Source organism: Schistocerca cancellata, chromosome 8, assembly GCF_023864275.1.
Source record: "Schistocerca cancellata isolate TAMUIC-IGC-003103 chromosome 8, iqSchCanc2.1, whole genome shotgun sequence".
Lineage (NCBI taxonomy): Eukaryota > Metazoa > Arthropoda > Insecta > Orthoptera > Acrididae > Schistocerca > Schistocerca cancellata.
In genome coordinates, this window is record NC_064633.1 from 261658761 (window position 1) to 261671280 (window position 12520).

General features: G+C 43.6%; 1 non-coding gene across 1 annotated transcript; it reads right to left on the reverse strand.

Annotated features, from left to right (window-relative positions):
- Positions 1 to 1733: 1733 nt before the first annotated feature.
- Positions 1734 to 1922, reverse strand: LOC126096055 (U2 spliceosomal RNA). The gene has a single exon (XR_007522015.1). It is a non-coding gene; the product is annotated as a U2 spliceosomal RNA (small nuclear RNA).
- Between the last annotated feature and the right edge of the window lie 10598 nt (positions 1923 to 12520).

The window sequence follows — 12520 nt, forward strand, 5'->3', positions numbered from 1 at the left end:
AGCACTAGACAGCCCTCTAGCTAATGGAATAGTGCTGTCGGAATGTGACTGGATTTCTAGAGAATTAGCTGGGCCCTATGAGTTGGCTGGGTACATCTCTTACTCGTCGAAATCAGGTGGATTCAAACGCTGTGCATCGATGACTGGAAGATTCTTGAGAATATGGCAGTTAAGCGATACCCTGACGACAGGGGAGTCAAGAGGCGAACTCTCTGCTGCTTCTTCTAAGTGTTGTGGGCAAACATATTACACTCTCTCATGTATGTCTCGTGAAGTGACTGCAAATTACTAATACGAAGATTTTCAGTGAGAGACAATTAGCAGGAGAAATTCCATCTTTTGTTTTCTTGACAAATAAGATACAACATTCTTCCATGGGTTTTGTGTGCTTGTTATTAGATAGACTGACATCTTAATAGGTAGACTAAATTTACACCCACATCTATATGTGTATTTCACAAGCCACTGTACGGTGCATGGCAGAGGGTATCCTGTATCACTACTATCATTTCGTTTCCTATTCCTCTTACAAACCAGCGAGGAGAAAAAATACTATCCGTCATCTTCATTGTCCTTATGAGAAATGTATGTTGGGCAGTAGAACCCTTCTGGAGCAAGCTTCAAATGTTGATTCTCAATAGTGTTACCTGAAAAAGAACATTGCTTTTTCTCAGAGATTACCGTTTGAGTTCCCAAAGTATCCACACACTAAGTTCGCTGGAGTTAATAGCAACACTTCTACAGGGCTGTATGCTAAGGGAAACCCAGGTCTGCAGGCTAGTACATGTTTTGGATGGCGTGTCCACCAGACAGGCTTCTTGCTATTGTTGACTGGGTCACCCTCCCTAGCGTATTTCGAAAATACGTCTCAGAACATTTCTGTTTGCAGGTAGGAAGAGAGGAAGCATATTGCTCAACATCATGGTATTCAGCTCAGTGACATTTAAGCACCCAGCCCTTCTCACAATGATAGGACAAATTTTGCTGCCTGGCACGGCGGGCAGTGGCTTGTTAGCCAGGAACAATACAGTACCAATGTGCGGGCAGAGGTTTCCGATCCTGTGGTAGCAGTGGCGGCCATTCACATGCCAGCTGGTGGCAGAAACAGGAATGGGGATGGAGATGGAGGTGTTACAGGGGTGGAGAAGAGAGTGGAACATCCTACTGCATCCATAGACCAATAGGTCTCAGTAGGATTAGCTTGGGAGCAGTGTACTAGAATTCTAAAGGACTTTATTCCACCAGCATGACAAGGCAACCGACAGACAGAACGTAATTATCGTTGAATATCTTCAGCTATTTAACGGCATTTATCACCCATTTTGTTACTGGAAGGAGTGACTACCTAGCCTGTCAGAAGCACCTAGAGGCGCCACAGAAGCGTCTTTAAAGGTTAATTAGCAAGTGTAATCGACTGCAGGAAAAAAGTAATGCAAAGGGACTCTCATAATCAATTTAATTAATCAGTCAATCAATTTGATATCAGTCACGTGCTGCGTGGCAGGTGGATGAAAGGGCGAGAGTACCACGGATATCATTCACGACTTGGAGTGATAATCAGGCATTTTTCGTTGTGACAGGATTTTTAACATAATTTCAATCTCTTCTACACAGGAAGACATGGCCATCGGAATAAAATCAGCTATATAACTGAATTTATAAAGTTACAAGTAATATTAATGTCATATTTTCAACCCTTGTATGCCGCCATTCGCTTACCTTCATAGATGATGAAGCATCTGGCTGCCTTAAGAGAGTTCGAAATGACGAAACATCCTTTGACAGGTGTCAGAACATGCTCCCACCAATCTGTCAAAGGCCAAATATAAGTTTAACATTCTAGTCCTGTGATGCAGAGCATAGCAGATTTTAAGCTGATAAGAACAGATTTTTTACCTGATTGGAGATTACGTAGAGGAAATACAGGCTATGCCATGCTGCTCTACAGCATTTTCACAACAAGTAATGATACCTTAGCCTTGTGAAAACACATATATGCTCCGATTTTTTCTCTTTGAAAAATAACTCATGTAAAAGGGAAGAATCTACATTGTGGAAGAGAATTTCGAGATGTAAGGGCAACGACACACCTGACTTGGAGTGTGTAAAGTGGATTTTCTGAACTGGGGGGAATCTACGTCATGGGTTGAATTTCTGTGCCTGACTGTCTCACAGTGTGCTAAAACCTGCAGTACATGGGCTTGGTGGACCAGAAGCCATGGCTTAGACCATGCCAGCCAGTTAGTTACAAAGAAAGGCTCTGCTTAGTCAGTTCTTGCCTGCAGCTGTGGGGACAAGTCCGAGTGGCAGCACTTGTGGTGGCCCCTGTGTGGCTGACTGATGCATATGCATATCTTGTATGTATTCTCCAATTTTTGCAGGGATATTTGAGAAGATTCAACATAGCGAGTGTTTGCAGTGGACACTTACTTCCCCCATCTAAATTAATCAGTTGATGGCTGTGCAGTCACAGTGACAGTGTGTCTCATCTCTGAGCATGTAGCATGGTTGGGGTGAGGATGCACAGCTGTTATGGTGATTGATGAAGGTGTGGATGTCTACTGCTCTCCAAGCTGGCACAGCTGCAGCTCCTATCACTCATGCAGGCTGCAAATGTAACGTACTCCACAATCTTGAGTGTGTTTTTGTTTTACCAGATATGTCTAGTGGTAACATTGTGGTGGATGTAGGTTCTTGTGTTCTCAAATACTACATACAATATCTCGTATGTAATTAGCGCTACAATCTATTTCTGGTGGAAATTTAATTACATGATTTGCAATATGTTGCCGGCCGGTGTGGCCGTGCAGTTCTAGGCGCTTCAGTCTGGAACTGCGTGACTGCTACGGTCGCAGGTTTGAATCCTGCCTCGGGCATGGATGTGTGTCATGTCCTTAGGTTAGTTAGGTTTAAGTAGTTCTAAGTTCTAGGGGACTGATGAACATAGATGTTAAGTCCCATAGTGCTCAGAGCCATTGAACCATTTTTTTGCAACATGTATGTGTGTGATTCCCAGACGTTGGAAATATGTCTTCTTATGAATAAGAAGCCTCATTGTAATGTAGTGGTGAGAGTTTTAAGAGATCTATTTGTCTTACACCTACTGGACCTTTTTCCCTACACTGTCTCCTGTAAATCGTTAAATGATTAAATTGATGGGGTACTGAAAATGGGCTTCCTCCCGCAATTTCTGACTATGTTTGCAACACCTGTAACCACTAGAAAATGACCTAATGTCGAAATTACAGTAGTGGACACTGAAATAATTATGCCTGTCTTGCTGACAGATGCATGGGTGACCCAGAATGGTGGTTAATATACTGCACTTCATTAAATTCTTCAGTGCTTACAGGTATTACATCATGGATAGTGATTAAATATGAAATTTGCAAATTGAGTTGAATAATGTATTGTTATATCAACTAACATTGATTTGAATTTAGTGTGTTGTGAGATCCTTCTTCAGTAGCTCAGCATATTGAGTCTTTTTTCATCCAACTTTCAGATGGGGGCAGGTGGGGGGGGGGGGGGGGGTGAGTGGGGCAGAGAAGGGAGGACTAGGGGATTTCCCAGAAGGGGCTCAGAAACGAAATGGGGAGGGGATAAAAAAAATGTGGCCATTTTCCCCAAGGGTGGTAGGGGATGAGGAGGGGAGGGGTGGGGGGTTTCTGAGAAGGATGATTTATCCCAGGGAGTCATAAATCAACCCTCACAGGGTCATAAATTATAACAGTAGGTTAAGGAGGATATAATCTGCCCCTGAATGTATGCCTGGCCACGAATGTATGCAAGCCACATAAACAAAATGTACCAGTTCTCTCTTTACACCACTACTTGTGTAGTTTACGTTGCACAACCATTTAAAGGATGACTTTTTTCGAACCCCAGAGCTGAGTGCCACTGCAATGTACTAGTTTAAATTTGGCCCAAAGGTGCCTACAACCTTTCTTTGTGATGATGTGAAAGGTGGATCCCTGTGACGTCACCCTCAGGCTCGGCGACACTTCAAACAGCAAAGAGTTGACATATATGAAAAAAGGCCAGAGGTCAGAAGTCCATGTCATGTGTAAGATGGCTTAGTGATGTCACGCTGACTCCAATTTTCACCATATTTCTCACCAACATGCACGTGTCACATGGTGGGAAGATCGTCACTGCCCCGTTTACCCACATTTCACCCTTTATTTTGACGTCTCTGAGATGGACGTTAGATCGGTGACCCCCAGCGTTGAAACCTAGTAGATTTTCTTATGGGTGGCGTGGGGAGGGATTTGAGACAAACCGCCGCTCAGCATCATCACGAATAGGCCTCGTGGGGTGGCATAAAGGGCATCAGTGAAACCACCCCTATCCTTGGTGCGTTGATTACCGCACATTTCGAGGAAGAGAACGAAAGTTCAAAAATGGTTCAAATGGCTCTAAGCACCATGGGACTTAACATCCGGGCCGGCCGAAGTGGCCGAGCTGTTCTAGGCTCTACAGTCTGGAACCGCGCTACCGCTACTGTCGCAGGTTCGAATCCTGCCTCGGGCATGGATTTGTGTGATGTCCTTAGGTTAGTTAGGTTTAAGTAGTTCTAAGTTCTAGGGGACTGATGACCTCAGAAGTTAAGTCCCGTAGTGCTCAGAGCCATTTGAACCATTTGAACTTAACATCTGAGGTCATCAGTCCCCTAGACTTAGAACAACTTAAACCTAACTAACCTAAGGACATCACACACATCCATGCCCAAGGCAGGATTCGAACCTGCGACCGTAGCAGCCGCACCGTTCCGCACTGAAACGCTTAGAACCGCTCGGCCACAGCGGCCGGCAGAACGAGAGTTCTCACTGCTATGAGCAACAGAGCGACTTCCTTGACAAACTTTGACGCTGCTGACACTCCCGGACATTTCCAGCACTGTCCAAGGATATCTTCGGGCTCCATCTCTAGAGAATGTGATCACATCGGTTTGGTTTGCAGCGCGACCGAAATTTTTGCTCTTGTGGTCAGAATGGAACCACTAGTTATCACCGAAAATTACGACGAAAACGATTGTGATCCGAAGCAACAAATGGTTCTTACGCTTTTTCAGTCCTTTTTTTTGCATCCTCCTACGAAGTGATGAGAAAGGGGTGCGACATCCACGCAAGTGTCACTCTAGGACTCCAACCGGCATTGAAAGGGCACCTGCCTGCAAGCATCTAGGGATACTTCACAGATTTTCTCTGTAAACCAAAGTTTTAAAATTTTCAGTAAATACGGGCTGTGCTACAGAGGGCGTTGCCAACCGATCAAAAGTACACAGACACCAACTACTGAACGTCCACCCATCGCCGTTAAGACGGCTTGAATTCTGCTGGGGCACTTTCAATGAGATGTCTGAATGTCTGTGGAGGAATGGCAGACCAGTGTTACTTAGCAGCCGAAACCAGAGACGATAGTGAGGTTGGACACTGGGGCTTGGAGCGAAGTCGATATCTGACTCATGCCAGAGATATTCCATTGGTTTCAGGTAGGGATTCTCGGCAGGGCAGGCTGGTCAGGAAAGTTGTTATGGCCAAAAAACGTTGCATCATAGATGCTGCCTTATGACAGAGTACATTTCCATGCTGATGCAAACAGGCATGGTCTCGGAATTGTTACTGTACTGTATGCAGCATATAATTCTATAAAATGTGTCCACGTGCTTCGACGTTTAGCGATTTCTTGAGCTCAATAAGGGAAGCACACCCTAACCACGAAAAACAGTTTCGTAACAACCACCTTCCCTGTACTTCAACACTGGAAGAAAAAGAAGGAATATTACATCTTAGCTTCTGTTGACATTTAGGTCATTAGAGACGGTTTACTTTTGGCCCTAAACATGATGGTAGGTAATTTTCTCCAGGTGTCCATCGGATTGCCATGGGGTATAACGTGATTAATCACCCCAAATCACTCGTTTCGAGTCATCTACTGTCCAGTGTTGTCACTCTTTACACAAACTGAACTTAACAATGACTTTACACAAACTGAACTTAACAATGACTACAGAAATGTGTGGCTTATGAAGAGCTGATCAGCCAATGCATACCCTCTTTTTAACTCCCTGCATACAGTCACTGTGCTAGATAGACTGCTGGTATCACTTTGAGACTCCAGAGTGATTCTGCCCACACATTTATTGCGATTTTGTTACAGTCACCGTCTACAATGCTGGACGGTACATGTCCGTCGGTACATGGGGTCTGGCCTTGGAGTAGCTGTGGTTGTTTCTTCCGCCTCAAAGTCACATCACGAAAAGTCGGACTGGACGGAATTAGATGGGTAAGAATGTCCCTGATTGATTTGTTACTCAGGTGACATGCAGTGACGCCCACGTTCGAAGTAACCGATGTCTCCTGAGTGACCCATTCTGCTGTTATTGCTTCCCTACAGACCACATTATACTCAGCACATAATTTAATACTGGCGAGTCTGTCTCTCGTAACTTTTAGTGGTCAGTTCCTCATTTCACTGGGGTGCCCAGGTACATTTGACGAAATAGTGCACCGTACTATGAAACTCATTCTTACTTTTAGTCTCATGTTTGTGAGCTTACGTTTTTAATCTTGGAAGAGCCATTTTCATATCCCTTAAGAATGTACTCCCGAGATTCCTTACTGATAAAACTTTTTGTTACTCTTATTTTTCGTTTCTGGGTTTTACTAAACTTTATATTTCTCTAGAACAGCATCTTTACTTCTGTTGTTGTGCCTCTAATTTATCCATACAGTGTTTTTATCTCATACACCACCACACAATTTTCTTTAAATACAGCATGTTTCAAATATCTGACAGTATTTTACAAAATTTGTTGTAGGCGAATGTTCCAAAGTAACAACATACATAATGTGAAAGAATAAATTTGTAAGTGTTTTCTCATTGCGAGTGTGATGTGTAGTTTCATACATGTTCGCTAGGTTATATCATACTCAAGATGGCGCTTTCCAGAACTGGGAAAGTTTTCTGCCTGCTAGAATTTGACAAAATAAATATTGCAATGGATGTCCAACGAAAATTTAGGATGAAGTATAGGAAAGCAGCACCAACCAGAAAGGCGGTCTACAGTTGATGTGTGAATTTCGTTGGAACTGGGTGTTTAAGGCAAGAGAAATGATTGGCTATGTGCGAATGCGAATGACATTCAACGGGTGAAAGAAGCTTCTACAAGTACTCCATCAAAATCTCTATATAGTAATTTTGGAAATATGTGGCAAGATCCTATGGGACCAGATTGCTGAGGTCATCGGCTAAATGGTTGGTTCAAATGGCTCTGAGCACTATGCGACTTAACTTCTGAGGTCATCAGTCGCCTAGAACTTAGAACTAATTAAACCTAACTAACCTAAGGACATCACACACATCCATGCCCGAGGCAGGATTCGAACCTGCGACCGTAGCGGTCACGCGGTTCCAGACTGAAGCGCCTTTAACCGCACGGCCTCACCGCCGGCTGAGGTCATCGATCCCCATGTATACACACTACTTAATCTAACTTAAACTAACTTACGCCAAGGGCAACACACACACCCATGCCCGAGGGAGGACTCGAACCTCTGACGAGGGGAGCCACGCGAACCGTGACAAGGCGCCCGAGACCGCGCAGCTCTCTATATAGAACTTCATGTGAGTTGGAAATGTCAACAACGGCTGTGCAGCGTCTTTTGCACAAAAAATGAAACGTGGAACCATACAGGCTACAGTAAGTTCAAAAGTTATATTCCAAAGACAAAGATCAGTGATTAGAATTTTGCTCTGCGGTACAGGTCAAAGATGTTAGTTTTGTGAATTCAATATTTTTTTCGGACGAGGCACTGTTTCATACAAATGGGAAATTTAACAGGTACAATTGCAGGATTCAGAGAACAGAAAACCCACATAACGTTGTTGAACACGAGCGAGATTCTCCGAAGGTCAATATATTTTCTGCCATGTCTGACCAGAGACTTTATGGGCTTTTCTTCTTCGAAGAACAAACTGTTACAGGAGAGTCGTTTCTATGGGACTTAACTGCTGTCATCAGTCCCCTAGAACTTAGAACTACTTAAACCTAACTAACCTAAGGACATCACACACATCCATGCCCGAGGCAGGATTCGAACCTGCGACTGCAGCGGTCGCGTGGCTCCAGACTGTAGCGCCTAGAACCGCTCGGTCACTCTGACCGGCGCTGAAGTGCAAGATTTGTATACAGTGCATATCATAAATAGTAGTGAAACAGACACGGATAAAAGTGTACAAGGAAAAATGGAGGGGGTAAGGGCGAAGGGAGGTGGGAGCCCTAAAGATAAAGTCGCTTTGAGGAAAGATGATCTCACACCTATCCTGGTTGTAGTACATTCCTGAGTTACTTACTTAAAGCTTGTTTTTGAGATTAAATCAAGCAAATCTGTAACCTTTCGTGCTCACAATCTTTATGTGTTCGGTATCCCCAGTTGGTTTTATTTGGTATGCATTCTACATCTGTGACCATTCTTGCTCTCAATATTTGTGTATTCAGTATCCCCTCTCGTGTTTTCTTTGGTACAGATCCCATACACTAAAGCGGTGTATAGGATGGGACTCACGAACGTTTTGTAAGCAATCTCCTTTATCGACTGATTGTATTTCCCTAGAATTCTATGAATGAACCAAAGTCTGCCATCTGATTTACTACAAATGAGCTTGTGTGATTATTATATTTCACACACCTACAAATTGTTGCACCAGGTATTTGCGTGAGTTGACAGATCCTACCGAGATTCAAAACCAGGCCTCCTACTTACCAGGCAGATTCAGTGACCACTACGCCATGTGGACACAGTGGTCATCACAACCACATGGACTATCCTAGCACGCCTCCTGTCAGACCAAAATTCTCAACGTGTAACACATACTACTGATGTAGTCCCCTAGCTCATTAGCCTCATTACTCGCGGCATTTCGCCGATTCCCGTAAGAATTCGAGCTTGATGTGCATCTGCACTGAAGGTATCATTGAGTATCATCAAATAGTTGAAATGGCTCTGAGCACTACGGGACTTAACATCTAAGGTCATCAGTCCCCTACACTTAGAACTACTTAAACCTAACTAACCCAAGGACATCACACACATCCATGCCCGAGGCAGGATTCGAACCTGAGACCGCAGCAGCAGCGCGGTTCCGGACTGAAGCGCCTAGAACCGCTCGGCCACAACTACCGGCTCAGTATCATCGCTCTAATTAATTATATATGTGGTGTTAGAATGAGATTTTCACTCTGCAGCGGAGTGTGCGCTGATATGAAATTTCCTGGCAGATTAAAACTGTGTGCCAGACCGAGACTCGAACTAGGGACCTTTGCCTTTCGCGGGCAAGTGCTGTACCAACTGAGCTACCCAAGCACGACTCACGCCCCGTTCTCACAGCTTTACGTCTGCCAGAACCTCGTCTCCTACCTTCCAGTCTTTACGGAAGCTCTCCTGCGAACCATGCCAGATTGGAAGGTAGGAGAGGAGTTACTGGCAGAAGTAAAGCTGTGAGGAGGAGATGAGTCGTGCTTGGGTAGCTCAGTTGGGAGAGCACTTGCCCGCGAAAGGCAAAGGTCCAGAGTTCGAGTCTCGGTCCGGCACACACTTTTAATCTTCCAGGAAATTTTATGTGGTGTTAGTTCTTCTCGACATACCCGAAAGAACAGAAACCATATATATAAAACATATAAAAATTTTGGGTCGAAAGCAAACCAAAGATGATTTGCAAAACACTTAAAGGAACTGCTTACACTACACTTGTCCATCCTGTTCTGGAATACTGCTGTGGGGTTGGGATCCGCATCAGATGAGACTGACAGAGGAAATCAGACAAGTTCAAACAAGTGCAGCTCGTTTTGAATTATCGCGAAACAGGGGACAGAGTGCCACGGAAATGCTACACGAGTCGGGATGGCATTCATTAAACGAAAGGTGTTTTTCGTTTCGGCAGCATCTTCTCATGAAGTTTCAATCACCAACTTTGTCCCCAGAGCGTGAAAATGTTTTTTCGGCATGCCCTACATAGGGACGAGTGATCAAATTAAAATAAGAGAAATAAGAGCTCGCAAGGAAAGATTTAAGTGTTTGTTTTCCGTCGCGCTGTTCAAGAGTGGAACGACAGAGATGTAACGTGAAAATGGTTCGACAAACCATCTACCAGGCACTTTATTGTGAACTGCAAAGAAATCATGCAGATGTAGATGTAGAATTTGAAATCGTATCAAGATCTGACAAAATTTGAGCAGGATTTTTCAGGCAGTGCTTCATTCCAGATAACTGCATCATCTGAGAAAGGTCTGAGGACTACTAACACTGTCTGGTGGGAGAATATGGGAGTACAACATGAGAAACAAGGGTTCCAACATAATTACATATTTGTGGTGGTGTGCAGGCGATGGACAAAAATATGGAAACACCAGCAACACCTTACCAAGCCTTATACGGTTTAAGAAAACAGTTGGAATTCAAAACAGGTTGCAGTCATCTCGGAATTGATGACTACAGGTCTTGTTTGGATTTCTTCCTGCAGAATATGGGAAGTCCATTTAAAGATGATGAAGGTGGATAGTGATTACTCACTCTCCTCTCCAGATTACACCGCAAAGGCTCAATAATATTGATATCTGGTGACTATGGCGTCCAGTGGACATGCAACAATTAATCGTTGTACTCACAAAACCAGTAGCGCATGAGGCGAGCTGCATTCACAGAAGCCCCGTTATCTTGGGACACAGAATCATGATTGGGAAACAGACATTGTGTCACGAGATAGATATAATCAACCAAAATGATGCCATAATCCTTGGTAGTAATGGGACCTTGCAGAATAACTACGCAGTCCATGGACTACCACGACTTGGCTGCACTAATCCTAACGGAACCCCTACCATGTTTCACTCTTGGGACGAAAAGTCTGCCAGATGCTGGAAAGAATGTGAAACAAGAATCTTCCGACCAAATGACTTTCTTCCATTGCTCCATAGCCCAATTTTATGGTTTGGGTACCAAGTTTTCCTGTTATAGAGATCTGCATCACTGCTGAGTGGTTTTGGAATTCCATCTTGCTCTGTAATTCACTGTTTATGGAGCTCCCCTAGCGTTGTTTCGGTGCTGACAGTGTTCACGAGTGCGACTTTCAGTTGTGCAGTGACTCTTGCAGCTGTCGTTCTACTATTTTTCTTCATAATATTCTTCAATGACCATCTATAAAGATCACTAAACACACAATCTATTCCACGTTGTGACTTAGCGGGTGATGTTTTTCCGTTTTCCCTGTACGTGGTATAAATCTTCGATGCGGTGCCTTTTTAAACACCTGACATTTCGGCTACTTTGGTTACGGAAGCACCCGCCTTACGAACACCAACAATTTGCCCAGGTTAGAATTCACATTTCTCCAACCTAATGCAACTGCAACTACACAGAAGACTGTTCTGACCATTACTAATACTAGCAACGTGTTGTTGACGTTGCACAGCGCCGCTCATGGTCAAACACAACAACGTAGCCTTCAGGGTTGACAAGTATCTGCAGTATGTTAAAGCTTGCATATCTCAAGGTCTTTCTGTATCGCAACAGCGCTCACCAGCAACCTGCGCGTTATGAAAGTCGACACCAGGAAGTGCACTTTCGATGTCTGCGTCCCACTTAAACGTCGGCACAAGGCTAGTTTTACTTTATTTATTTATGTTTTTCTATTTTCCTTTAGTCTGCTACCTAGATACAAGAAGAGGGCAAATGTTTCACATAAATTGGTGTATGTTAGTATAACACGTAGTACTGTAACACAGTTTGAAACGTATAGTAGAAATGAGCATTATGGTAAGTAGAACGAGGATCCAGTCCAAAGCTGCAATATTTTACTTTTTAATCACTCGATGACGAGTTTCGGGCCGAGGCCCATTTTCCAATCATCGTAACATGGTCGAAAACTGCATTTTCGGAAATATCAAAAATGTGCAATGAACATTTACAGTGCGTACAGATAACTGTAGTAACTGTTCATTGCACATTTTTGTCATATTCGGAAATGGCATTTTCAACTATTTTACGATTATTTGAGAATGGGTATCGGCCCGAAACTTGTCATCGAGTGAATAAAAAGTAAAACTTTGCAACTCTGGACTGGTTTTTCGTTCTACTGATTAACAGATGTTGCTGATCCAAGCTACTCCAGCATGTTGGGAAGTTCTTAAGCGTTGTGGTGTTCAAGGAGAAAGGTCTGCATAATATGTCTACCTTAAGAAATGATATAAGTAACTTATATTTACCACCGTTTACGATCTGGTGAACAGATGTACACTGCTCAAAAAAATTAGGGACCATGACTTTGGGCATCTGTCGTACTGCATTGAGCAATGATGAAGTACTGGGTGTTTTACCAAATTGTACTCGTACCTTTCACAAATTAAGTACACAACTAAACATCTTTAGATCCTCGATGGTTTACATAAAAATAACTGAAATGTCCGACAGGTGTCGAAAACGAAGTAGAAACAATCATTCGCCCCCCGTCATCCTGGGTA